The following is a 26,379-nucleotide window of genomic DNA, read 5'->3' on the forward strand; positions in this document are numbered from 1 at the left end:
ATTAACTAGATAAATTAGAAAAGGATATTAAATAATTTATTTAGAAGTTAGCACTATACTTTCTGATGTTTCTTAGGTATGAAAAACAAGTTGGTAAACTTGGTTTGGTCAAATTAGGCTTTTGCACCATCATTAAATAATTAAGTTAGCAACCCTGTCATTGCGGGACAGATTCTAGGTCTACTGGAATTGGATTTGGTCAACTTTAGAATCATGCTTTGATGTTTACAAATAAATTGTAGAGAATTTCATAAGCTTTCCAGAATGTCCTCTTGCAAGTCATTTGGAGTTATAGAACTCTGGTTATGATAGAATTAAGTTGCTACTTGTTGCATATGAAGCTTTAACTGTTATTTTAAGTATGTCTTTACTATTCTAAGTTCATGGTACTGTTCCTAGGTGTTAGGCCTTTAACTGAAGATGAGCATCTTTATCTTAGGTTATGCAAGTTAGGTAAGTTGCTCTTGTTATTTAAGTTAAGTGGGATACATGCTTAAAGTGATTTGAATAGAGCTAATTACTCGGTAAACGAGTGTCCAGTGATGTTTTCATAAACACCCATTGTGATTCATTCATCATGAGCATCATGTCATTCATTATGCATCCATGATATTTATCTTGTGCATCGGCATGCAATAGGTGTACCGGAAGGAGTAACCCTGCTGGAATTCGAGGAACCGAACAAGCAGCAGCAGCCGACACCGGAGATTCAGGAGGAGCAGCCTTCAGGAGAAGTGCCAGACGAGGTCGCCGTTGAGTGCCCTGACCACCGTCCTTGCAACTTTGTGAAAGGCAAGCCCCGGAGCATATTAAGCCTCATATTTTCCGAACTGCAGTTACAGTATTATTATTACATATATTGTTGCATTAAGTTTAGGTGTTGGATGCAAACACTTGCTGCATTGGTTACCCATTCCTTGTCCAGATATTGTTACCCTGAATCCTATGTATCTCAGGCTCGAGTAGTGCTTAGCCCTGCTTAAACGCGGTAGAAGTCGGGTGATTTCCTGTCACCTGCGAGATATAGGATGATACATGTGGCACGGTTGGCTATATTTGCTATCGTGGAAAAGAACCAGTCTTAATTTGAAATGAAGACCGGACGGAGGCTTGCCGGTTTGCAGTGACTCCGTCTGTGTCGATTAAGGACTGGATCTTGGAGCCTTTCCTGTTCATGTTGAACGCATGCCTCTCTCTTAGTTGGCCGGCCTGAAGACCGACCGCGAAGCCGAGTAGCTCACCTCAGGCCGGGAGTCGATAAGTATAAAGTGCGCCTCGGAAGGGAGCCGTAGGCGTGAGTCCAAGGGTAGGTGATTTAAAAGTCCTGATCGTCCTGGCAGAAGGGTAATCACTGAGAGTGCTGGTGCTGATCGAACCCGCGAATTTGGTTCCTGAGATGTTCCAAAGGTGACCCACGGCTACCCTTGCAAAGTATGCCAGGGTGAGAGTTAGGAATATCCCCTCAGCTGAGTTGTAATTCGATTCGAATCGCCGTCTCTCCTGGTTAGTGAGAACTTGATGGGCTTATCTCCAATGTAGATACACTTAATACTTAATGGTTCGGAAATGATGATATGATGATGACAGCCTTATTATACCTGCTATGGTTAATATTGTTTGCTCCTAATAAGTGAGTGCTCTAGTACAGGTGCTAATCTAGTGGACAGGTAATTAATGATAAGCTTGATAATAAGTTTAAATTGGTTATTATAATCATAAGCTCTTTTATGCAACTGTGTCAAGCTAGCCCACCTGATAAGCCTTGCATGATCCTTGGTGTCTTTTATTTCTGATTTTTGTCGGGTAAGTCTAGCTGAGTACCTTCTCATACTCAGGGTTTATTTCCCACCTATTGCAGATGACCAGTTCTACTTTGGTTGCTGCAAGTACTGCCTTCTCCCTGCTGGGGATGAAGACTAGACCGTTGGGCGCGGTCTCTACTAGTTCTCGTACCTGATAATGCTTTTGTGGGACATGACTCAGACTTGGCAATGTATTTGACAACTATGGTGTTTTGTACCAAACTATGTTGCTTCCGCGCACTCAAACTTGGTTTGTAATATTTATTTGAACTCTGATGGATGTAATCCGAATGCTACTTGTGAAATGTTGTAACGGATGATGTGTTGTGTTGAATCACTACGATCTTGGTTTGTATGTCGAGAGTTGGTTGAAATCCTTTGTGATTTCCGGACTACCGGGATTATGGGAGCTTAAGTACAGGAATTTGATCGCTTCGGTGATTGTTTTTGTACTTATGTTCTTATGATTTGGTCGGTTCTGTTACAGCTGGCATCAGAGTAAGATTTGACACTAAACACGTCATTTGTGTATTTAAAACAAAAGTATTGAGAAAATTCTAAATTTAATACTAAGTATTGCCAGTGGTCATATCCCTTATGCCCAAATAAGGACTCTTAGGTGGCTTATTAAAGTACTAACTTGGGGGTTCCTGCTTGTTTCTGTTTCGTCGTCCATACGGCGTGCTATTGTATGGATGCCATCCGCTTGGGTGGTAATGTATGGATCAAAATACCTCTACGCTCTGGTAAGTGTGAGTTGTGAGGGCATGACCGTCCAACCATCGGTCTAGGGGAGAGTAGTTGTGGTTGCTCGCATATTTACATGTTCAATCATGTATCTATGAGAGTACTTAAATGTGGGTATCTCTAACGGGTAGCTGTGATACTAGATTATATGCATCAGGGGATGTATGTGTGAGAGTATTTAGTGTACTGCTTGCTTTTATACTTTTTGGGAAATTATTGGGCTAAAATGAAATTTTCTGTAGGTACACTAACAACGTATCGTTGTAGATCGACTAGCTACCGTATACGAGAGAACGTATGTATGCCACCGTATATTTCGCTAGCCTTTAAATTTTTCTAGGTTTGTGAGGACGTATGGATCGTGCATACATCATGTTCAAGCATACATGGCATTTCTTGCATTACTCCCTCCTTTAAAATTGATGGTCCTGAATAATTAAATTTCGTATCCCTTAAATGATTCTCCCCTTACGTTGTAACTTTTTGGCTATAGATGGCGCGCACAAAATGCACTACTCGCAAGTCCGCTGGAGGTAGGGTGCCTCGTCACCGTTTAGCTCCTCGTGAGCCCCGTCCTGAGCCTACTGAGGCGGAAAGGCTAAGGGCAGAGCTGGCTCAGGTGACTGCTGAAAGGACTACAGTTCAGCGGCGTTTGGAGCAAGTCATGCAGGAAAGGGACCAAGAGACCCTTGAGGTTCAGAGGTTGACAGTTGCTCACCGCAACTGTGAGCGTATGTTGGTTCACATGCTGAACCAACGGAATGAAGCCTGGCACGAGGAGAATGTGTTGAGAGCGAGGTAGGTTGAGCTAGAGCAGCAGTTGGCGGCTGTAGAAGAGTACAATGACAATCTCCATGAGGAGGTTCACCTACTGCACAATCAACTTCACCCTATCCTGCCACCTGATGATGAGAATGAGATGGGTTCTGGTGTCATCATGGCTGAAGGTGATGATGACATGGAAGTCAATGGACCTGAGGACGCTCCACCTGATGAGGAGGAAGATGAGGAGTTAGAGCCTCCTAGTGATGAAGATGGAGGAGAGATCTTCGACACTGACTTCGAGGACGATGCGTAGTTTAGCTTACTACTTAGCTAATGCGCTAGATCTAGTCTTTTATTGATCCTCATACATGGACAAGTAAATCGTTGGGATGTAATATCGAACCCTATGTTACCTGTTATGTAAGTTGGAACCACTATGGCTTGGATGTAACCTATCAAACGTATTATGCTCCACGTATGTGAGCCTTTGGCAATTTCCGTCTGTGCGGTTTATCGATCTCATTGCTGGTTAAGTTCATCGCATTAATGTGTCAATTGGTGCGCTTGATGAGTTGTGTGATTGTGATGAATGATTGTGCCTCTGTTGATAGTATAAATTCATTTTCTCCATTGGAGTCAGTTTGGCATAATTATACAATTCATCTACAAAATTTCCACATCGTCAGTGCTCATTGGCTATACATTTTGCAGATGGCTTACAATCTTCGTCGCGGTCGTAACCTTGGAGATGAGGAGCAAACACCTCCTCCACCACCGCCCACACCAGCTGAGCTAATGCAGACAGTTGTGGAAAGTCAGCGCATGCTAGCTGAGGCTATGCGCCAGATGGCTAACCGTGAGGATCGGCATGTCCGCCAGGGACCTGAGCCGAACCAGTATAGCAGTTTTAAGGACTTCATGGACACAAAGCCTCCTATCTTTTGTGAGGTAGAAGAACCCTTACAAGCGGATGAATGGTTGAGCACGATAGAGCAAAGATTTGGATTGCTCCGTTTGACTGAAGGCATGAATGCTACGTATGCAGGACACCAGCTCCAAGGCCCTACAGGCATCTGGTGGACCCATCACAGGACCACCTTCCCTGCTAACATTGAGATCGTCTGGAACCAGTTCCAGGCAGCCTTCAGAGGACACTTTATCCCTCCTGGTCTCATGGCCATCAAGCATACTGAGTTTATGAAGCTCACCCAAGGCAACAAGAGTCTCAATGAGTACCTCCAGGCATTCAACAACCTGGCAAGATATGCTCCCGAGTTCGTCGATACTAACGCCAAGAGAATAGCTAGCTTCAAGAGGGGACTTTCCCCAAAACTAATGAAGTCAATGGGCAACTGCAAGTGTGTCACCTTCAATGAATTTATCAGTGACACTCTGACTCAGGAGAACAATGACAAGATATATGCTGCTTCCAAGAACCGAAAAAGAAACTTTGAGGCTAGTGCTTCCCAGTCCAAGGCTCCAATGGTATCTAAGGCCCCGTACCGTCCACCCAATGCTAATGTCCGGTACCACCCACCGCAGAAGAAGAACCAAGCTAAAACCGATTTCCGCAAGGGGTATACAATTTCCTTGCCAAAGAATACCTCGGGGCAGGGTAGCTCCAATGTTCCACCAGCAAACAGGCCATGCTGGAACTGTAACCAGCCTGGTCATTGGGCAAATAGATGTCCCCATCCTCCCAAGAATGCTCAAGGAAACGTCCATCAGGGGCGTGTTCACTATACTACAGTGGAGGAAATTCCTGCTGGTGAAGTGATCACCGCTGGTAAGTTTCTTGTTAATGATCACCCTGCAGTTGTGCTCTTTGATTCTGGTGCTTCACATTCCTTTGTGAGTTCTACTTTTGCATCTAAGCATCAGATGAATGTGATTACAATTGTCAGGGGGGGTTATTGTATTAGTGCCGCTGGGAATAATATCATGACTAACCAAGTAGTTAAAGAGGTAAAGCTTGAGATTGGGGATCGAGAGTTCCGTATGGATCTTGTGGTTCTACCAGGGGTAGGAATTGATATAATCCTAGGAATGAAGTGGATGAGCGGGAATGGAGTGTTGATCGATACCTCAACCCGTGTGGTAATGTTGAGGGACCCTGTGGATAAGAAGGGTTTTCTAGTGCAGTTACCTCGTGATATCTCTATCCACAATACTGCCAATGCTACCCTAGCCAAAGCCATTAAGGATCTACCAGTTGTCTGTGAGTTTCCAGATGTCTTTCCTGATGACTTGCCTGGATTACCTCCGGACCGTGATGTAGAATTCAAAATAGAACTCATTCCGGGTACGGCTCCTATTTCTCGAAGGCCCTATCGAATGCCGCCGAATGAGTTGGCTGAGGTGAAGAGTCAGTTGAATGAGTTATTGAAGAAAGGATTGATTCGGCCTAGTTCTTCTCCTTGGGGTTGTCCAGCTATATTTGTGAAGAAGAAGGACGAGTCTCTATGCATGTGCGTGGATTATCGTCCCCTAAACGCTGTTACTATCAAGAACAAGTACCCTCTTCCTCGCATCGATATTCTGTTTGATCAGCTTTCTAAAGCTAAGGTATTCTCCAAGATCGATTTGCGGTCTGGCTACCATCAGATCAAAATTCGTCCTGAAGATATACCAAAGACAGCTTTCTCTACTCGTTATGGTTTGTTCGAATACCTCGTCATGTCATTTGGGTTGACAAATGCTCCGGCACACTTTATGTACCTGATGAATTCTGTATTCATGCCGGAATTGGACAAATTTGTCGTCGTGTTCATTGATGATATCCTGGTATATTCTCAGAATGAAGAAGAGCATGCTGAACATCTGAGAATTGTTTTAACTCGGTTACGTGACAACCAGCTTTATGCTAAGTTCAGCAAGTGCGAGTTCTGGTTGAACAAGATACCTTTTCTAGGTCATGTATTATCTAGTGATGGAATTTCGGTTGACCCTACTAAGGTGCAAGAAGTCCTAGAGTGGAAGGCACCTACTACGGTCACCGAAGTCCAAAGCTTTCTGGGTCTGGCTGGCTATTATCGTCGCTTTATTCCGGATTTCTCAAAAATCGCCAAGCCCATGACTCGACTACTGCAAAAGGGTGAGAAGTTTGTGTGGACTCCGAAGTGTGAAGAGGCTTTCCACACTTTGCGGACCCTACTAACCTCTGCTCCTGTATTGGCACAGCCTGACATCGAGAAGCCTTTTGATGTCTACTGCGACGCATGTGGCACCGGTTTGGGGTGTGTTCTTATGCAGGAGGGTCGAGTAATTGCTTATGCTTCGCGCCAGCTCCGAAAGCATGAAGTCAACTATCCTACCCATGACTTAGAACTAGCCGCAGTTGTTCATGCCCTGAAGATCTGGAGACATTACCTGCTTGGTAATGTGTGCAACATCTATACTAACCATAAGAGTCTCAAGTACATTTTTACTCAACCTGAGTTGAATATGCGTCAACGACGATGGTTAGAATTGATCAAGGACTACAACCTTCAAGTGCACTACCATCCTGGTAAGGCAAATGTGGTTGTTGATGCCTTAAGCAGAAAGGCCCATTGCAATTCCTTAGTTAGTGGAGACTTTCATCTGTCACACCTCCTTCATCCTATAGTACTCCACAATATCACTGTGGATTGCTCTCTTAGAAGTCGAATTATCGAACTCCAGAAGACGGATGTGGGTGTGTTTCACATCAAGCGGAAAATGAAAGAGAAAGAGACCAAGCACTTTAAAGTCGATGATAAGGGAATTCTCTGGTTTAATGATAGGCTGGTGGTACCCAAAGATAAAGAACTTAGAAATCAAATTATGGATGAAGCCCATTCTTCTAAATTGTCCATCCATCCTGGTAGCAGTAAAATGTATCAAGATCTCAAGCTGTATTATTGGTGGACCAAGATGAAGAAAGAAATCGTAGCTTACGTGGCAAGGTGTGATAACTGTTGTAGAGTCAAGGCTATTCACATAAGGCCTGGACTGTTGCAGCCACTCTCTATTCCTGGCTGGAAGTGGGAAGAAATTAGTATGGATTTTATTGTTGGATTACCCACTACCAAAAAGGGTTGTGATTCCATCTGGGTTATCGTGGATCGTCTAACTAAATCTGCTCACTTTATTCCGGTCAAGTCTACCTATCATCCTCACAATTATGCTGAGATTTATTTTCAACAAGTGGTACGTCTCCATGGTGTACCCAAATCCATTGTTTCTGATTGAGGACCTCAGTTCACGGCTCGCTTTTGGGAGTGCTTACATCAGAATCTTGGCACTCATCTAATCCGCAGTTCTGCCTATCATCCGCAAACATCAGGACAGACTGAGCGTGTTAATCAAATTCTTGAGGACATGCTTAGGGCTTGTCTTATCTCTTGCAAAGGCTCTTGGGAAGACTGGTTACCTCTCGCTAAATTCTCTTATAACAATAGTTATCAAGAGAGTATCAAAATGGCTCCTTTTGAAGCTCTTTATGGTCGCAAGTGTAGAACTCCTTTGAACTGGGTGGAACCCGGGGAAAGAAGGTTCTATGGTATCGACTTTGTAAAATAAGCCGAAGAGCAAGTCCAGACTATACAAAAGAATATGACTGCCGCTCAGGCTAGACAAAAGAGCTACGCTGATAAGAGAAGGAAACCTATTGAGTTTGAAGTAGGTGATCATGTTTATCTGAAGGTATCCCCTATGAAAGGAGTCAAGCGTTTTGGAATTAAAAGGAAGCTTGAGCCTCGATATGTTGGACCCTACCGCATTATCGAGAAAAGTGGAAGAGTAGCCTATAAACTCGATCTACCCCGTGAGATGGGAGCTAAATTTCCGGTATTCCATGTGTCCCAGCTGAAGAAGTGTCTTCGTATTCCTGAGGAAAGAATAGCAACAAGGAAAGTCAACTTGAAATCTGATCTTTCTTATGAGGAAAAGCCCGTGCAAGTTCTGGATACACAAGAAAGAGTGACTCGTACACGAGTGGTTAAATTATACAAGGTAGTTTGGAGTAATCTTAGTGAACGGGATGCAACCTAGGAGCGGGAAGATTATTTAAAAGAAAACTATCCAGCTTTCTATGTTAAATGGTACGCTTTCCAAATCTTGGGACGAGATTTTTCTAAGGGGGGGAGAGCTGTAACACCCTAGGTGTTTGGCTTCTACTAATTGCATGTCATTTCATAAACATGTGCATTAGCTATGTCATCATGTCATTATCATTGAAACATACATACGCAACATTTTTGAATTGTATGTGTTTCATGCTTGATTGCTTAGAGTGGAAGTAGTGAAACCTGTGAATGTAACATGAAACTCTCATACATGGAAACATGGCAATATGGTAGTAATGTGGCAATTATAAAATGACAACAAGGTCTTGAAACATGTGAGACATTCCATTGCAACATGTGAATGAATTGCTTGTTTGACTTTCTTTATCACATGTGATCATTAGAAGTGGTATAACAATTTTGTAAAATGGTTGATCATGGTCTATTACACCTTAACTACACTTAGGTTACTTGTTTGGACATTGTTCATGTAGATCAAAATGACCAAAATGCCCTTAATTGCAAGTTTGACTTAAATTGACCCTAGGAGTGTCATAGTTTGACTGTTTAAAAAGTCCAACTTAGAAACTTTGCATGGCTGTGCACTCTTTACCAAAGTTGTAGCTAATTTATTAAGGAACAAAAGTTGTTTTATGGTCAACTCATGAAAAGGTCTAGAGCATGGTCAAACATGGCCCACAAGTCAGAAATACATGCTGTTTTCAACACTTAGAAAAATATCCTAAGTCATGGTGCATTTCAGTTAGATCAGGCCAACTTGGGCTTCATATAACTGCTGATCCATGGCGAATTAGGAAATGGTCCTTGAAAGGAAAATGTAGCTGGATGGTACCTCTACATTTCTCATGTACACCATTTCTGCAAAGCATCATTGGATTAGCCATAGTAAGGCGTTGAATTCATGCTGTCAGGCGATCCAAGTCGACTGAATGCGCGCTACAGTGACCGACCGTTTTCAGAAAATGCCGGACGCGTGTGCGCCGCGCGTCGTCGGCTGGCTGATCACGCTGCCACGCGCCGTGCGCCTCCTGGCGTCGTAGCCATGTCTGAAGTCACCCCGCGCGCCTACCGAACGCACTCGCCGTCCCATTTCATTTTTCCTCGCCTCCCACCGCGCGCAGCAACCGAGCCGTAGCCGCCCGCCATTGCTCTGCCTTCGCCTCGCTTGCTCGTCGCTGCAAAAACGCGCCGGCCATCTCGCTGCTAGCGCCGCCGTGATCTCCTCTGCCACCCCCACCCCTCAGCCAGCTCGTTTGTGCCGTGGTAAGGGCGAATTCGACATTCCCTTCCACCGCCGCCGTGGCTGTTCTCGCCAGAGATGATGCTCTGCGTGGCCAGCTCTCCTCGTGTCTTCCCATTCCTTCCTCTGGCTCGCGCTAGGTCATAGGAACATCACCGAAGCTCCTCGAGCCACCCGTTAGGGCTACGACGCCGTAGCGTCGCCGGAGCCGGCCATGCCGTGACCAAGCACCGCCGTGGCCATCGCTGCCCCCTCTAGCTGCGTCCTTAGCTGCAATAGATGGGTCCCTTAGGTCCGCTAGGTTGAGGTGAACCCATAGGCACCGTTGGTCTCGCCGGTGAAGCCACCGACGGCGAGTCCCACCGTCGTCTTCCTCTGCCTCCCCTGTTTCGCTCACTAACGAGCGGGCCCTCCCTGTCAGCGTCGTGGCTGAGGCGGGAACCCAGCGTGGGCCGCGCGCACATCTTGGGCCGTGCCTGTGCGCTCGTGGGCCACCGTGTCTGACCGGGCCGGCTGAACAGTTTTTGTTTTCTTATTTGTTTTGTTTATTTGTTTTCACAGATTTATGTGCATGATTCTAAAATATGTATTTCCTAGTATATAGATCCAAATGATGTGGTTCTAATTTTGTTAAGTTCCTGGTCATGTCTAGTATTTAATAAAAATATAATATGAGCACATGTTTTAGAAAACTTGGATGAATTAAATAGGAGTTTGAAATGTGTTTTTAGAAGCATGCAAACTTGTTTGAATTTTATCTTGAGTTTCTGTGGTCCAAAAATTATGAAATTTTGTGGGCAGTCTGTTGTTGCTTATTAGAAGCTCTGGTAAAAATTTCGGAGCTAGTGCATGTGTAGTTTTTAAGTTATAGAATTTCCTTTTATTAATAGGTGGATCTTGTGTGAATTTTCATAATTTTTCTATAGATCCAGTGAAGGTGAAATTTGATGGGTGCTATTCTTATGATAGAAGGATGCTAGGAAAAATGGGAAATCTGTTGCTTGACACTTTTCATTAGGATTTCTTAATTATGCCATTTTAAGCCAGTATGCCTTATCATTTTTGTGTAGACTGTTATACTTACTCAATGGCTTTGAAATTTTTATGGTAGTCTATGTGAAGCATGAGATAGCTACTGTAATTGTTGTAGATTTTTCTGAACAGTTTTACTATATATTGCATTAATCACCTAATTAACTAGATAAATTAGAAAAGGATATTAAATAATTTATTTAGAAGTTAGCACTATACTTTCTGATGTTTCTTAGGTATGAAAAACAAGTTGGTAAACTTGGTTTGGTCAAATTAGGCTTTTGCACCATCATTAAATAATTAAGTTAGCAACCCTGTCATTGCGGGACAGATTCTAGGTCTACTGGAATTGGATTTGGTCAACTTTAGAATCATGCTTTGATTTTTACAAATAAATTGTAGAGAATTTCATAAGCTTTCCAGAATGTCCTCTTGCAAGTCATTTGGAGTTATAGAACTCTGGTTATGATAGAATTAAGTTGCTACTTGTTGCATATGAAGCTTTAACTGTTATTTTAAGTATGTCTTTACTATTCTAAGTTCATGGTACTGTTCCTAGGTGTTAGGCCTTTAACTGAAGATGAGCATCTTTATCTTAGGTTATGCAAGTTAGGTAAGTTGCTCTTGTTATTTAAGTTAAGTGGGATACATGCTTAAAGTGATTTGAATAGAGCTAATTACTCGGTAAACGAGTGTCCAGTGATGTTTTCATAAACACCCATTGTGATTCATTCATCATGAGCATCATGTCATTCATTATGCATCCATGATATTTATCTTGTGCATCGGCATGCAATAGGTGTACCGGAAGGAGTAACCCTGCTGGAATTCGAGGAACCGAACGAGCAGCAGCAGCCGACACCGGAGATTCAGGAGGAGCAGCCTTCAGGAGAAGTGCCAGACGAGGTCGCCGTTGAGTGCCCTGACCACCGTCCTTGCAACTTTGTGAAAGGCATGCCCCGGAGCATATTAAGCCTCCTATTTTCCGAACTGCAGTTACAGTATTATTATTACATATATTGTTGCATTAAGTTTAGGTGTTGGATGCAAACACTTGCTGCATTGGTTACCCATTCCTTGTCCAGATATTGTTACCCTGAATCCTATGTAGCTCAGGCTCGAGTAGTGCTTAGCCCTGCTTAAACGCGGTAGAAGTCGGGTGATTTCCTATCACCTGCGAGATATAGGATGATACATGTGGCACGGTTGGCTATATTTGCTATCGTGGAAAAGAACCAGTCTTAATTTGAAATGAAGACCGGATGGAGGCTTGCCGGTTTGCAGTGACTCCGTCTGTGTCGATTAAGGACTGGATCTTGGAGCCTTTCCTGTTCATGTTGAACGCATGCCTCTCTCTTAGTTGGCCGGCCTGAAGACCGACCGCGAAGCCGAGTAGCTCACCTCAGGCCAGGAGTCGATAAGTATAAAGTGCGCCTCAGAAGGGAGCCGTAGGCGTGAGTCCAAGGGCAGGTGATTTAAAAGTCCTGATCGTCCTGGCAGAAGGGTAATCCCTGAGAGTGCTGGCGCTGATCGAACCCGTGAATTTGGTTCCTGAGATGTTCCAAAGGTGACCCACGGCTACCCTTGCAAAGTATGCCAGGGTGAGAGTTAGGAATATCCCCTCAGCTGAGTTGTAATTCGATTCGAATCGCCGTCTCTCCCGGTTAGTGAGAACTTGACGGGCTTATCTCCAATGTAGATACACATAATACTTAATGGTTCAGAAATGATGATATGATGATGACAGCCTTATTATACCTGCTATGGTTAATATTGTTTGCTCCTAATAAGTGAGTGGTCTAGTACAGGTGCTAATCTAGTGGACAGGTAATTAATGATAAGCTTGATAATAAGTTTAAATTGGTTATTATAATCATAAGCTCTTTTATGCAACTGTGTCAAGCTAGCCCACCTGATAAGCCTTGCATGATCCTTGGTGTCTTTTATTTCTGATTTTTGTCAGGTAAGTCTAGCTGAGTACCTACTCGTACTCAGGGTTTATTTCCCACCTGTTGCAGATGACCAGTTCTACTTTGGTTGCTGCAAGTACTGCCTTCTCCCTGCTGGGGATGAAGACTAGACCGTTGGGCGCGGTCTCTACTAGTTCTCGTACCTGATAATGCTTTTGTGGGACATGACTCAGACTTGGCAATGTATTTGACAACTATGGTGTTTTGTACCAAACTATGTTGCTTCCGCGCACTCAAACTTGGTTTGTAATATTTATTTGAACACTGATGGATGTAATCCGAATGCTACTTGTGAAATGTTGTAACGGATGATGTGTTGTGTTGAATCACTACGATCTTGGTTTGTATGTCGAGAGTTGGTTGAAATCCTTTGTGATTTCCGGACTACCGGGATTATGGGAGCTTAAGTACAGGAATTTGATCGCTTCGGTGATTATTTTTGTACTTACGTTCTTATGATTTGGTCGGTTCTGTTACAAATTCCTTGCTTTGAAATAAGGAGATCAAAGCGTGATGCAGTATGTGGGAAGATTTAATCATCTGTCCCAATATGCATCCGAACATGTCAATACTGATGCCAAGAAGAAGAGGTGGTTTATGAGAGGCCTGAATACCAAGTTGCAGACTATGATAACCACTTGCACCAATGTCACTTACCATGAGGCAGTAAATATTGCAATTGCTTTAGAATCAAAGTATTAGCAGCATAAGGAGCTCAAAAAGAAAAAGAGCGTGCCGTCTGGATCTTTTGGGGGAAATCAGAAGAGGCAGAGGGTGATTTATCATCCAGTACAGCATAATCGTCCTCCTTATCGTCCGCCGCAGTTCCAAGCTGGGCAACAGTCAAATGTCCGTCCTGCTATAACCTATCCGAGTTCACAGTCAACCAATGCTTCTGGTAGCAATGCTCCAACATCCCAGGGTCACAACTATCCGTGCTATAATTGTGGAAGGACTGGTCATTTCTCCAGGGAATGTCCATATCCTAGGCAGGCTAATCAAAATTATCAGAAGGCTCCTGCCAATCAACAATAGGGTCAGGCACCAAACAAGAACAACAATCAGAATGCTCAGAAGGGCAAAGATGAGAGGAAGACAGGACGGGTGTTCTATATTCAAGCTGGAGAAATTCCGGAAGGGGAGCCAGTGATGATGGGTATGTTTCCTGTTGCCAATCACCCTGCAGTTATACTTTTTGATTCTGGCGCATCGCATTCATTCATCAATAGAACATTTGTCGTGAAGCATGAAATTTCAATTGGGGCAACAAAGGAAAGTTTCTTTATACAGTCGCCCGGGGGACGTCTGTGTACTAAGGAAATGGTATACCAGGTACCCGTAAACCTGGGTGGGCATATTTTTCCCACTACCATGATTATCCTTAAGGATCAGGATATAGATGTAATTTTGGGAATGAATTGGATGTATCAGCATAAGACTGTTATAGATGCTTTGAATAGGACCTTACAAGTGAATTTGCCATATAGTAATTCTCAACTTCTTATCCAACTTCCAACCCTAAGAAGATCAGTGAGCAAGATTTGTGCACCTGTTGTCAAAGAGATTAGAGATATTCCGGTAGTGTGTGAATTTCTGGATGTGTTTCCTGAAGATTTACGCGGTCTACCATCTGATAGGGATGTACAGTTCAATATAGAGTTACAACCTGGAACAGCTCCGATTTCTCGGAGAGCGTATAGGATGCCACCTAAGGAATTGGCTGAGTTGAAAACTCAGTTACAAGAATTGATTGAGAAAGGGTTTATCCAACCTAGTTCTTCACCTTGGGGATGTCCGGCAATTTTTGTGAAAAAGAAAGATGAGACCCTGAGGTTATGTGTTGACTATCGTCCATTGAATGAAGTGACCATCAAGAATAAGTATCCATTACCTCGGATAGATCTGCTTTTTGATCAACTGGCCGGAGCCAAAGTTTTCTCCAAGATAGATTTGAGATCAGGATATCATCAAATCAAGATAAAACCTGAGGATATTCCCAAAACGGCATTTACCACAAGATATGGATTATATGAATACTTGGTAATGTCTTTTGGTTTGACAAATGCTCCAGCTCATTTCATGTATCTAATGAACTCAGTATTCATGCCTGAGCTAGACAAGTTTGTAGTGGTGTTTATTGATGACATTTTAGTATATTCCAAGAATAAGAAAGAACATGCGGAACATCTCAGAATTATTCTAACCCGTTTGAGAGAACATCAACTATATGCCAAGTTCAGCAAGTGTGATTTTTGGCTTAAGGAAGTGCAATTTCTTGGACATGTCTTGTCAGCCGAAGGAGTTGCAGTTGATCCAAGCAAAGTGAAGGATGTGCTTGATTGGAAACCGCCAACCACAGTTCATCAAGTTCGGAGTTTTCTGGGTTTGGTGGGATATTACCGTCGGTTTATTCCAGATTTCTCAAAGATATCAAAGTCCATAACTAATTGTTGAAGAAACCAAGTTAAGTTTGTCTGGTCATCAGATTAGTGAAGAGGCTTTCTAGACTTTGAAGAGACTGTTAACCACGGCACTAGTATTAGCCCAACCTGATATCGAGAAGCCGTTTGATGTTTATTGTGATGCTTCAGGTATTGGTATTGGATGTGCTGTTGATGCAAGAAGGCCGAGTCATTGCCTATGCATCTAGGCAACTTAAGCAACATGAAGAACATTATCCGACTCATGACTTGGAGTTAGCAGCTGTAGGTTCATGCTCTATAGATTTGGCAGGCATTACCTGCTTGGTAATACGTGTCATATGTATACAGACCACAAGAGCCTTAAAGTATATCTTTACTCAGTCAGAAGTTGAACATGCGACAAAGAAGATGGTTAGAACTGATTAAAGGATTATGATTTGGAAGTACATTATCACCCTGGTAAAGCAAATGTAGGTTGCAGATGCCCTCAGTCGCAAAAGTTATTGTAATTGTCTGACAGTGAGAACAATGGGTTTGAATTTATGTCAAGAAATGGAAAAGGTTGAATGTAGAAGTAAGTTCAACAAGGAAGTTTGACCAACATAATTGTTGAAGCCACTATTCGAGATCAAGTTATTGCTGCTCAGAAGGAAAACAAGGGTATAGCCCATATCAAGGAAAGAGTCAAGAATGGAAAAGCGGAATGCTTTAGTATTGACAATGAAGATGTGTTGTGGTTCAAGGATCGCCTAGGTGGTACCAAAAGTTCTTGAGTTGCAGGCAGTCAATTCTAGATGAGGCATATGCTACTAGGTTATCAATACATCCAGGAAGTAACAAGATGTACCATGACTTGAAGCAAAGATTCTGGTGGACTAAAATGAAAATAGAGATTGCCAGATATATAGCAAAGTGTGATACTTGTCAAAAGGTGAAAGCTATACATTTGAGGATCTGCTGGTGAATTACAACCATTACCTATTCCCTCTTGGAAGTGGGAGGACATAAGTATGGACTTTATTGTTGGTCTACCCAAGACATCAAAGGGATTTGACTCAGTATGGGTTATTGTAGATCGACTCACTAAAGTCAGCGCATTTTCTTCCAGTCAAGACAATATATCCTACTGATCCAATATGCCAAAATGTACTTAGCAAGAATCATGAGTCTCCATGGAATACCCAAGACTATTATGTCAGATAGGGGTACACAGTTTGTCTCCAACTTTTGGAAACAATTGCATTCTTCATTGGGTACCTAAACTTCTGTATAGTACAGCTTATCATCCGCAGACTGATGGACAGACTGAAAGAGTTAATCAAGTGCTTGAAGATATGTTAAGGTGTTGTGTCCTTAACTATTCCAATAAGTGGGATGAATGCTTACCTTTGGCCGAGTTCTCATACAACAATAGTTATCAGGAAAGCATTAGAATGGCTCCATTTGAAGCACTCTATGGTCGTAGATGCAGGACATCATTGAGTTGGTCTGAGCCTAGAGAAAGAAGGATTCTTTGGAGTTGACCTTGTGAATGAAACAGAAGACAAGGTTAGGCAAATACAGAATAATCTGAAGATAGCTCAATCCCGACAAAAGAGTTATGCGGATAGAAGACGGAGACCATTGGTATTTAACATAGGAGATTTTGTATATCTGAAAGTGTCACCAATGAAGGGAGTTACCCGTTTTGGTGTTAAAGGAAAGTTGGCACCTCGATATATTGGACCATATCAAATTTTGGAGAGGTATGGAAAAGTAGCATATCGCTTGAAGTTACCTGAACATCTTGCAGCTGTGCATGATGTGTTTCACATTTCTCAATTGAAGAAATGTCTCCGAGTGCGTGAACAAAATGTTGAAGTTGAAGGAGTGGAACTAGAACCGGATTTAACTTATTCCGAATATCCTATCCGAGTGTTAGATCAGAAAGATCATGTTACTCGAAGACGGACAATCAAGTTCTATAAAATACAATGGAATCAACATTTAGAAGAGGAAGCTACTTAGGAATTAGAAGATTACTTGTTAGAAAAGTTTCCAGAGTTTTTAGCATCAATATAGAATAGAGTAGTGTTAGTTGTGCTCGGTTACTACAAGTTGTATTTTGTAAAGGAACCTCAGCTGTTTTATAGGCAAGTTTTGGATGTTTTTGGACTGACACATTTCCTTTTCCATTACTTACCCTATGGCTTTGAATCTTGGGACGAGATTTCTTTTAGGGGGAAGGATTGTAACACCTCGGGTGTTTAAATATTAAAATCTGACATGTCATCATATGCATTGCAAAGCATCTGGCATTTGGTGAAAAGTTTGATGTATATTTACTAAAACAAGTTTACAATTGTGTAATGAATGCTTAATTGTATTGTTTGACTCAAGTTCAATATTTGTATGGATTTTGAATTCTTCCAGAAAACCCCGCTTTTCGACATTTAAATCCTACCCTGAAAATCCATTTCTAAATCTAGGCATATTTTGGGGTTGAGCCATAAAGCAAAAGTGTGGGGCTTGACTAGTTAAGCAAAGTTTATGTTTGGAGTTTTTCAAGTTGTTTAGAAAAATTTTGAGTAATTCAAAAAGGCGTAATTCGTTAAATTTTCCTATTTGAATTCAAAAGTTCATTTCAAAATCTAGACCGAATTAAGCAATGGTTATAAAAGCAAAGTTGTAGAACTTTTGATTTTGAGCAACTTTTGTTTTTGGAGATTTTTGAGTTGTTATGAAAATTTGAGAGTAATTTGTGAAATTTGGTGAATGGCAAACTTGTAATTACTGTGAACAGTGTTCACCGCTTGCGCTACACCGCCGGCGAGCTTTGGCTTGCTTCCAGTCGCGCGCATGGCCGTCTGGGCGTCGCGTTGGCATGCTGAAGGCTTCGTCGTGGCTTCCTTGCGCTTCCTTGGCTGCCCTATAAAGCTCTGGAGTCGCCGCCGTTCTTCTTTCTTCGTTCTCTGTTTTTCCCGTCGCCGCTGCTCCATCTCCGGCGAGCCCGTGCCGTCGTTGTCGTGCTCCACCGTCGCTGATAAGCTAGTCCCAGCTTCGCCTAAACCTTGCGCGTCCATCTGACCCACCAATTTGGCTTGTCTTCACCGGGAACTCGAGTTTCATCGCCTTCTTCCTCGCAGCCGGTAACCTCACCGTCGCATGCACATCTCCGTGGCCAGAGCCCGTCGGTGAGCCGTTGCCCTTGATTGGTGTACCTTTAGCTTTGTCTCGATGCCGTAGTGCTCATTTCACTGTTCATTAGCCGTTTTATCCACTACAGTCGTCGGCACACCGTCACCGACGATCCTTGCTCTGCCGCCGTTGCTGTTCACGTCGACCCGCGTCTACGCTGCTTCTCTAGCCTTGCTTTCTGCTCTGTAGTGTTCGTGGTGAGCTCCTAATACTTCCTGTGCCCTTTGATTAACTGCTACCGTACTCCTGTCGCCGGCGTAACATCGCCGAGCCACCGCGTCCGCCATGGCCGACGCCAAGCTCGTAACTCGTAGTAATTCGTCTAGCTAGTGCCTTCAGTCGATGCGCCGTGATGATGTGGTCATTTTGGTACCTTGACCGTCGCCTTTGGACTCACCATTGGTGAGTTTGCGCCGGTCAGCGCCGTCGTCGTCGTAGTCAACACGCGGGAGGTAGAAGATGACAGGTGGGGTCCAATGTCAGTGACTCAGCGTTCAAATGGATTTTTCTATTTTCAGATTTGAATGAATGGTGTCTATTTTTATTATTTTTGTGTAGATTTATTTAGATCTCCAAAAATTATGAAAATTTTTGTGTGACTTCTCTGAGATGTATAGTATTTAAGAAAAATATGAAATAGTGTTTTTTAGTAATTTTTAAATGTGATAAAAATTGCTCAATTTATTCATAAATGGATTTCCAGGATTTTTCTAGGCTTATTTATTTATCCAAAAATTATGAAATTTATGTTGCCACTTAGTTAACATGTAATGAACATGTACTAAAATTTTGAGCTCAATTGGAATAAGTTGATTTATTTCATAATTTTGAATTAAATAATTAATTCATAAAAGTAAATAGTAACCTTTAATGATTTAGGTTTTTGTTTGGAATTTTGGATTGAGTGATGACCTTGGGTCATTTGTTGTTAATGATCCTTGGCAGTTGATGTATGTGTTACGAAAAAGATTTAGTTTGTTTGACTTGCAACTGTACCGCGAAGGAAAGTTGTATTCAAATTATTAATTTTGCATCCATCATCGAGCATCATGTTTCGAATTCCGCATCATGTTAAACATGGCATTGTTATTACGTGTAGTGAACGAAGGTGAGAACGTGGTAGTTAATCAAGTTGTCGAGGAGGTTAATCCGTCTGTTGAGGTCGGATCGAATCCTTGTGTAACATCGCAGGAGCCGGACTTTTCCGTCAACGAAGGCAAGCCCCGGATGCATACAACCCCTACCTTATGTTTTATAAATTAATTTCGCTTTTGCTTTATGTTACTGCATTAAGTGATTGGGAGTTAAGTAAACGCCTAATTGGTGCATTACCACCCTTGTTATTCCATATTTACCATATTACCAGTTTTAAACTCGTATATGTCTAGTTTTGCTTAGCTATGCGTAGAACGAGGAAAGTCGGGTGACTACCTGCCACCTGCAAGTTTAAACGGAACATTGGTTAACTATGTTAGCATGTGATATGGGAATGTGGAGTAATAAATCTAGACCGGGCGGACTCGGTGTGTGTGAGCCACAAGACATGGAGGTCTTGTGAGCGGGGTCTTTCCGCCTGTGTCGATTAAGGCACGTCCATTGTTGAATTGCATGAGGTGAGAATTTGTAGTACTAACCACATACTCCGGTAAGCCTGAACTTGGCAATTCTATTACGAGAATGGCTACTCGTGCACTGGGAGTGGAGAGATGGCGGGAATAGCGTGTACCCACATGGCCATGGGCTGGAATGGTGGAGTACTGTGTTCTTGGGTGGCGTGGACCCGTTCTTGTTTTGGAGGACCCGAGGGTAGGTTGGTATATGTAGGTCGGGGACCTGCATATGTCGTGTGGTCTGGAATTCCCAGCTGGGCTTAATCGGTTCGAATCGTTGTTGCTCCTCGGTTAAGGAGTCTCAACTCACTGTTCATCATCGTAGAATTAATAACCGGAACTTGAATAAGGCTTGTGAAGGTGTTGGATATGAAGTTTCATGATCTCAGTGCGGATCGTGTCAGCTTTGTATATAATTCTTGAGAAGTTTTCTATATAAAGAATGTTGTTAAAAGAGCTTTTATGCAAAAGAACTTTGATCATTGTTAAAGCTATACCTTAAATCCCTGAGCCTGCATTACTGAGTTTATCAGTTAATATTTCGGATAAGTCTTGTTGAGTACTTTTGTACTCAGGGTTCGTTGACCCCTTGTTGCAGGTGAGCCTCATGAGCAGATCTGTTTTGGATCGTGCTGCATGACTATCGTTCGTTCTGACGACGAGAAGTAAATGTGTGATCCTTGGGCAGGATGTTTATTTTGTGTGTTAAGTATATGTTAATTATGCCACTCCACTACTACTATGGTTTGTAATAATTAACGAACTTAGTTTGTAAGGTTTGAAACAACTGGTTTGTAAACTATGTTATCGTAAGACTTCCGCTGTTTTTACTCTGGTTTGATATTTGAATAAATGTTGTAATACTGCAATGACTCTATAACGTGATCCTGCTTGGAAATCGTGGATGATTCGGGGTTCCCCGAGGACACCCGACAGTCTTTTTAAGTTAATGGAAACATATGCATAAATGTCAAAGGTCGTCGGACAGTGACAGGTGCATGTGGGCCCTATAACTTAGGAGGTTCTGCCACACTGGGTCCGCTTCTCCTCGCCTTCCCGGGGGTGCCGGCTGCTTGCCGACACCCCGGGCGCCTCCTCCACGACATCAGGAAGGTGGTCCAGGGGACCTCGCCCTCCCTCACCCTTGTCGTTCCTGTCCGAGGCCTCCGTCGACAGCGACGTCGACAGGGATTCCTCCAGCGGGAGATCGTCCTTTCGTTGTTGACAGCAGCGCTTATCCAGCTCCTCGTGCGTGAGGATGTGCTTCGTGTGCTTCGCCGCCTTGGCGTCCTTTTGCCTCTTTTGTGCATCGGCGTGAGCGTGGTTGACCGCCTGCTGCCCCACGTCCTCGGGAACGGGCGGTGGAGAGGAGCGCATGTCCCTCATCCCCTGAAGGAACGACAAACGCACATGAGGGAACAAGGGGTAAGGGGAGACTGAGGAGGTTCAGAGGCTACAGCGGCGCATGACTTACCAGCGAAAGGAACCCCCGTGACGGCCGCATCACGATAGGGGTCAAGTTGCCGCCCCTCAGCTTCGCCTCTACCGTCTCCCCCACCCAACGAAGAATCTCCTCCTCGGAAAGGGCGGAGGAGGACATCCGGGTGCCCTGAATGGGCTCACCCGGCCTCATCTCGAACAGCCACCGCCGCCAAGCCATCAGCGGCAGCACCCTCCGGCGGTGGAACGCAGCCACAACCACAGCCACGGTAAGGCCATGGCCCCGCAGCCTCGCCAGCCCCTCTAGGAGTGGCTCCAGCTTGGGCTGGTCAACCTTCGGAACGCCCCACTTCCACTTCTCCGGGCAACTCCCCACAATCCGCCCGGTGTAGGGGGGAAGCCCTCCGTCGTCGTTGCGGAGGTAAAACCAACTTGTGTACCACCGGCGGTTGGAGGACATGAGTTGGGCCGGGATGTAGAGGTGCAGGCGGTCCTTACGCACTTGGAGAGTGTAGCCTCCGGCCCTCGCCGCCTTCCTCTTACCCGATGTGCCCGTCGGCTTTGTAGTATGCCCCGCCCGGAATAGATGGAGCCACAACTCCCAATGGGGAGCGATCCCTAAATACCCCTCACAGACGGCAACAAAGATAGCCGCCTGAGCGATGGAGTTGGGATTAAAATTGTGGAGCTCCACACCGTAGTAGTGCGGGAGCGCCCGCATGAACTGGTCCGCTGGGACGCCGAGGCTACGCTCGTGGAAGGAGATGAAGCTTACGACGTAGCCGTTGCGAGGCCTCGGCTCTGGCTCACCGTACGGAGCAATCCACTCTGGCCTAGTGGAGTTTGTCACTGGGCGGAGGAGCCCACCGTCGACAAGCGACTGGAGCATCTCCTCGGTGACGTTCGACAGATCCCAGGGGTCCGCCTCGACAACAACGATGTCGCCGGTCTTGGATGCGATGGAGGAATCAGGTGCGGCGGTGAGTCTTTTCTCTCCCTCCCACGCTCTTGCTTTTTTCTCGCTTTCTCCCTAGGCTCGCTCTTCCTCCTCTTCTTCTCGGCACTCGCTGCTCTAGCGATGGCTCGACGAGGGCGGCACTAATGCAGGCAAGGTAAGACGAGGAGGGGCAAGAGTCTTTGGGTATTTATGCGGGGAGGAGGTGAAACGAACGGGCGATGAAATCGGGGAGGTTTTCCCCCCGATTCGGCGTGGTTAACCATGAGCTGATTTCGCCAGCCCACGCGCCCACGTCTTTCGCATTAAATGCGAGGATAGTTACGTCCCATCCATCACGTCACACTCGGCCATGATGGCAACAGGCGTCGTTTCGACTCCCCATGAAACCGCCTCAAAAGGCGCGTCGCCCATGCCAAGCCAATAGGGAAGATATTCCCTGTGGCCTATTCCTTTCATACGAAGGAACCGGGCTCTGAGCCTATTACGATCCAGGGGTTCGAAGGCTAGGCCCTAAGGGGTTTCGACAGCCGCCCCAGGATAACAGAGTCAGGGGCGATCGTGGGCGAGCCTATACGGGGCCAAGGCCCAAGCAATCGAAACGCTTGGGACGCCCAAAGTCGTGTCCGAGACCGGGGGAAAGTCTCCGAATGGGATCCCACCATAGGGAGGCACCGAGCCACCGAGGCCCAGCAAACGGCCTCGGCACCCACTAGAGAAATCCTCTAGTACTCTTGGAGTGTGTCTCTGGACCGCTAGCTGTCCCCTAACGAACGGGGTATGGGCCTCCACTCGGACTACCCAATAACAGCTCACCGGAAGTGCCACCGCTCGTGCCCATCGAGGGTAGCGAGGCACATTCCACCCTCCTTCCGAGTGAAAAGGAAGCGCGAGGGTCGCACAAAAAGTCAGGGGAACCCTCGACGGCCTTCTTGTTTTATGCAGAGGCTAGGGGGCTCTTCCTGCAAATACGCCGAGACCCCACAACTCGGGCCCGCGCCCAAAAGGGGCCTCGGCAAACAAACCCTCACGCGCGAGGGGCATATAAAAAGTTAGGGGAACTCCCGATGGCCCTCTCACTCTACGCAGAGGCTAGGGGCTCTTCCTGCAACCTTGCCGAGACCAGAATGGGCTCGGCAAACAAACCCTCCGTCCGAATGAAGAGGATATGTGAGGGGCGGATGAAAAAGTCAGGGGACCCCCGACCGTCCTCTTGCTCCAGGCGGAGGCTCGGGGGCTCCTCTTGCATCCAAAGACCAAGACAAACAGTTCAAAACCATGCTAGAGGTTTCATTACAAAACACGATAAAGGGCACCGAGCCCATTACGGTCCAGGGGTTCGAAGGCTGGGCCTCCAAGAGGTTTCGACAGCCGCCCCAGGGCAATAGAGTCAGGGATGACTTCGGGGCGAGCCTACGAATGGCCCAGGCCCGAGCGAACAGTCGCTCGGGGCGTCCTAAGTCGTGTCCGAGACCGGCAGGGAAGTATCCGAATGGGATCCCACCGTAGGGAGGCATCGAGCCACCGAGGCCCAGCGAACGGCCTCGGCACCCACTAGAGAAACCCTTTGGTACTCTTGGAGTGCGTCTCTAGACCGCCAGTCGTCCCCTAGTGAATGGGGTACGGGCCTCCACTCGGACTACCCGATAACAGCTCACCGGAAGTGTCCACGCTCGCGCCCATTGAGGGTAGCCTGGTACATTCCACCCCTCCTTCCAAGCGAAAGGAAGCGTGAGGGTCATACCCAAAGTCAGGGGGACCCCTAATGGACCTCTTGCTCCATGCAGAGGGTCGAGGGCTTCTTCCTGCAACCTCGTTGAGACCCCCACGACCCAAACTCGCGCCTATGGGCTCGACAAATGCGATAAGAACTACTCTTTCAAACACAAAAATAAAAAACAAAAAAGCCCCTGGAGGAGTAACTCCACTCCTCTATGGGCTCGGGGGCTACACCCGGTGGGTGCGCTCGCGCGCACCGACCGGAACCTCAACAAACAAACCAATTCCTACGGAGTAGGCATAAACCCAGCCTCGACAAACCCTCAGGGAGAGAGCATGCACTCCCCCCGAGGCTCGAGGGCTACTGTCGGGTACCTTAGAACGGGGTACCCCAAGCAAACATCAAATGGGTCGCTAAAATCCCATCTGATGAATAAAGCTAGAAGGTAAGCCATGGGCCCCTCACCTGCCATGACCGAGCCGATTGGGTCCTCCTCCTCCTCACCTCGAGCCTCGAGCAGGAGGTCTTGGCATCCTGAACAAACTCCACCTCGCGCGAGGCTCCCCAGGGAAGGCCTCGGCAGGGGGTGCATTCTCTGAATCGCACGAGGCATCTCGCGTAAGGCCTCGGCAAGGAGCCCGATCTCTGTCTCATGCGAGGCCTCATTCTCCGTATCGCTCGAGGCTGGGTCGTCCACAGCCCATCACCCCTCACCTCGACTGACCCTTCAGACAGTGCATCATGTCTCATTAATGCTTCAACCACTCCCACAATTTCAGCCGGACGATGGCTCAACGCCATAGAATGACCGATGGGACCCGAGGTCGCATCAACGTCATACCGACCGGGACAGGGCATGGCGGGGATTACCGGCCACTGTGTCCTAATGTTGTGTCCACGATCAGCGCCATACCAGCTAGGACAGGGTACGACGGGGATTACCGGCCACTGTGTCCTAACGCTGTACCCACGATCAGCCGCCTGCTCGGGGCCTCAGCACTATACACCAAGGTCTCGGCTATCTTGGAGTTCGTGCCTACCGAGACCCCTCCACCATAGCGCATCCTCGGCACCAACCAAGCCTCGGCCTCGCGCGCAGTCCGTCCACCATAGGCACGCGCATTCACCGCCGCACCCACTTCGAGGTAGTCCTGGGGCTCCCACGACGCATAGGATCTGATGGGACAACCACGCTGCCCTAGTGCTCCAAAGGACGGACCACTTCGATGACCACACTACCACAGGAACAGGCTACAGGGCCCGGATGTGTCGCCTCTGTTCACACGACGCCGTATAGTTAGCTCGTGTACCGTCCTTATCCTCCCTTCAGGCTATAAAATGAGAGGACTTGGGCCATTTTAGGGAGAGGAGGGAGAACACCTTGTAACACACACGCACGCGCCCATCCCTGTCGCCTGAGAGCAATGCCTCAAGTGGCCCACACGACACCCTGCCGAGACCTAGGACTAGTTCCCTCTGTCCCTTAGCTTGTAACCCCCTACTACGAGCACTTTGGTGCAAGGAATACAAGATCAACCTCTCAGACTGGACGTAGGGCCTCGATTGCCTGAACCAGTATAAACCTTGTGTCTCTTTGCATCACCATTTGAAATTGGGAGCACGCAGAACAAATTCACTGGTTGGTTGAGGACCTCCCAGTCCGAAACACCGACACAACTGTTCCGGCTTCTTTCGATTTGGTCGATGTCAGGACCTTAGTCTTTCCTTTGAGTAGCCTAGCATCGACCATGTTTTGATCTCTTAGGAAAGGATTATCATCAACTTTCATTTTCCAAGGCGTATCAAATTTGAGCCTTCCTTGCTGAATAGCCCTCTGTATATGCTGCCGAAAAATTCTGCATTCATTTGTAGAATGGGAAGTAGCGTTATGGAACTTGCAGAACTTCTTATTCTTCAACTAATCAGGGGGCAACATAACATGATTATCGGGCAACTTGATCTACCCCTTCTCAAGCAAGAAATCGAAGAGCTTGTCTGATTTCGTGACATCAAAGTCATAGCTTTCCTCAACTCCTCTTCCCTAAGGATTTGGCACCATTACCGTCTTTTTGCCCCAATTCCATTCAGCCGCAGCAACCTCTTCTTCTTCATCTTCATAGCCATCATCGACTGAGTATGGATTATAAGCTTCGGCCACTGTGGTACTCTTCTAGAATCGGGTATCTCTGCGCATGCTCTGGAATTGGCTATTGAGTGCTGCCACTGGTTGAGCCAATTGAGCCAAGTTGTCAAATTCTTGTCCCAACAACTTTTCTTTCCACATTGGCAGCATTCCCTGAACGGCTAAAGTAGCTAGCTGATCATCAGCCAAGTTTAATGAGAAGCATAAGTTCCTAGTCTCTTGGAACCTCTGAAGAAACTCAGTGCCCGATTCATTAGTCTTCTGCCTTATGGTTGTCAAATCGGTTATCTTCTTTTCTCCAGTCCTA

The sequence above is a fragment of the Miscanthus floridulus genome, unplaced genomic scaffold, assembly GCF_019320115.1.
Source record: "Miscanthus floridulus cultivar M001 unplaced genomic scaffold, ASM1932011v1 fs_475_3_4, whole genome shotgun sequence".
Classification (NCBI taxonomy): domain Eukaryota; kingdom Viridiplantae; phylum Streptophyta; class Magnoliopsida; order Poales; family Poaceae; genus Miscanthus; species Miscanthus floridulus.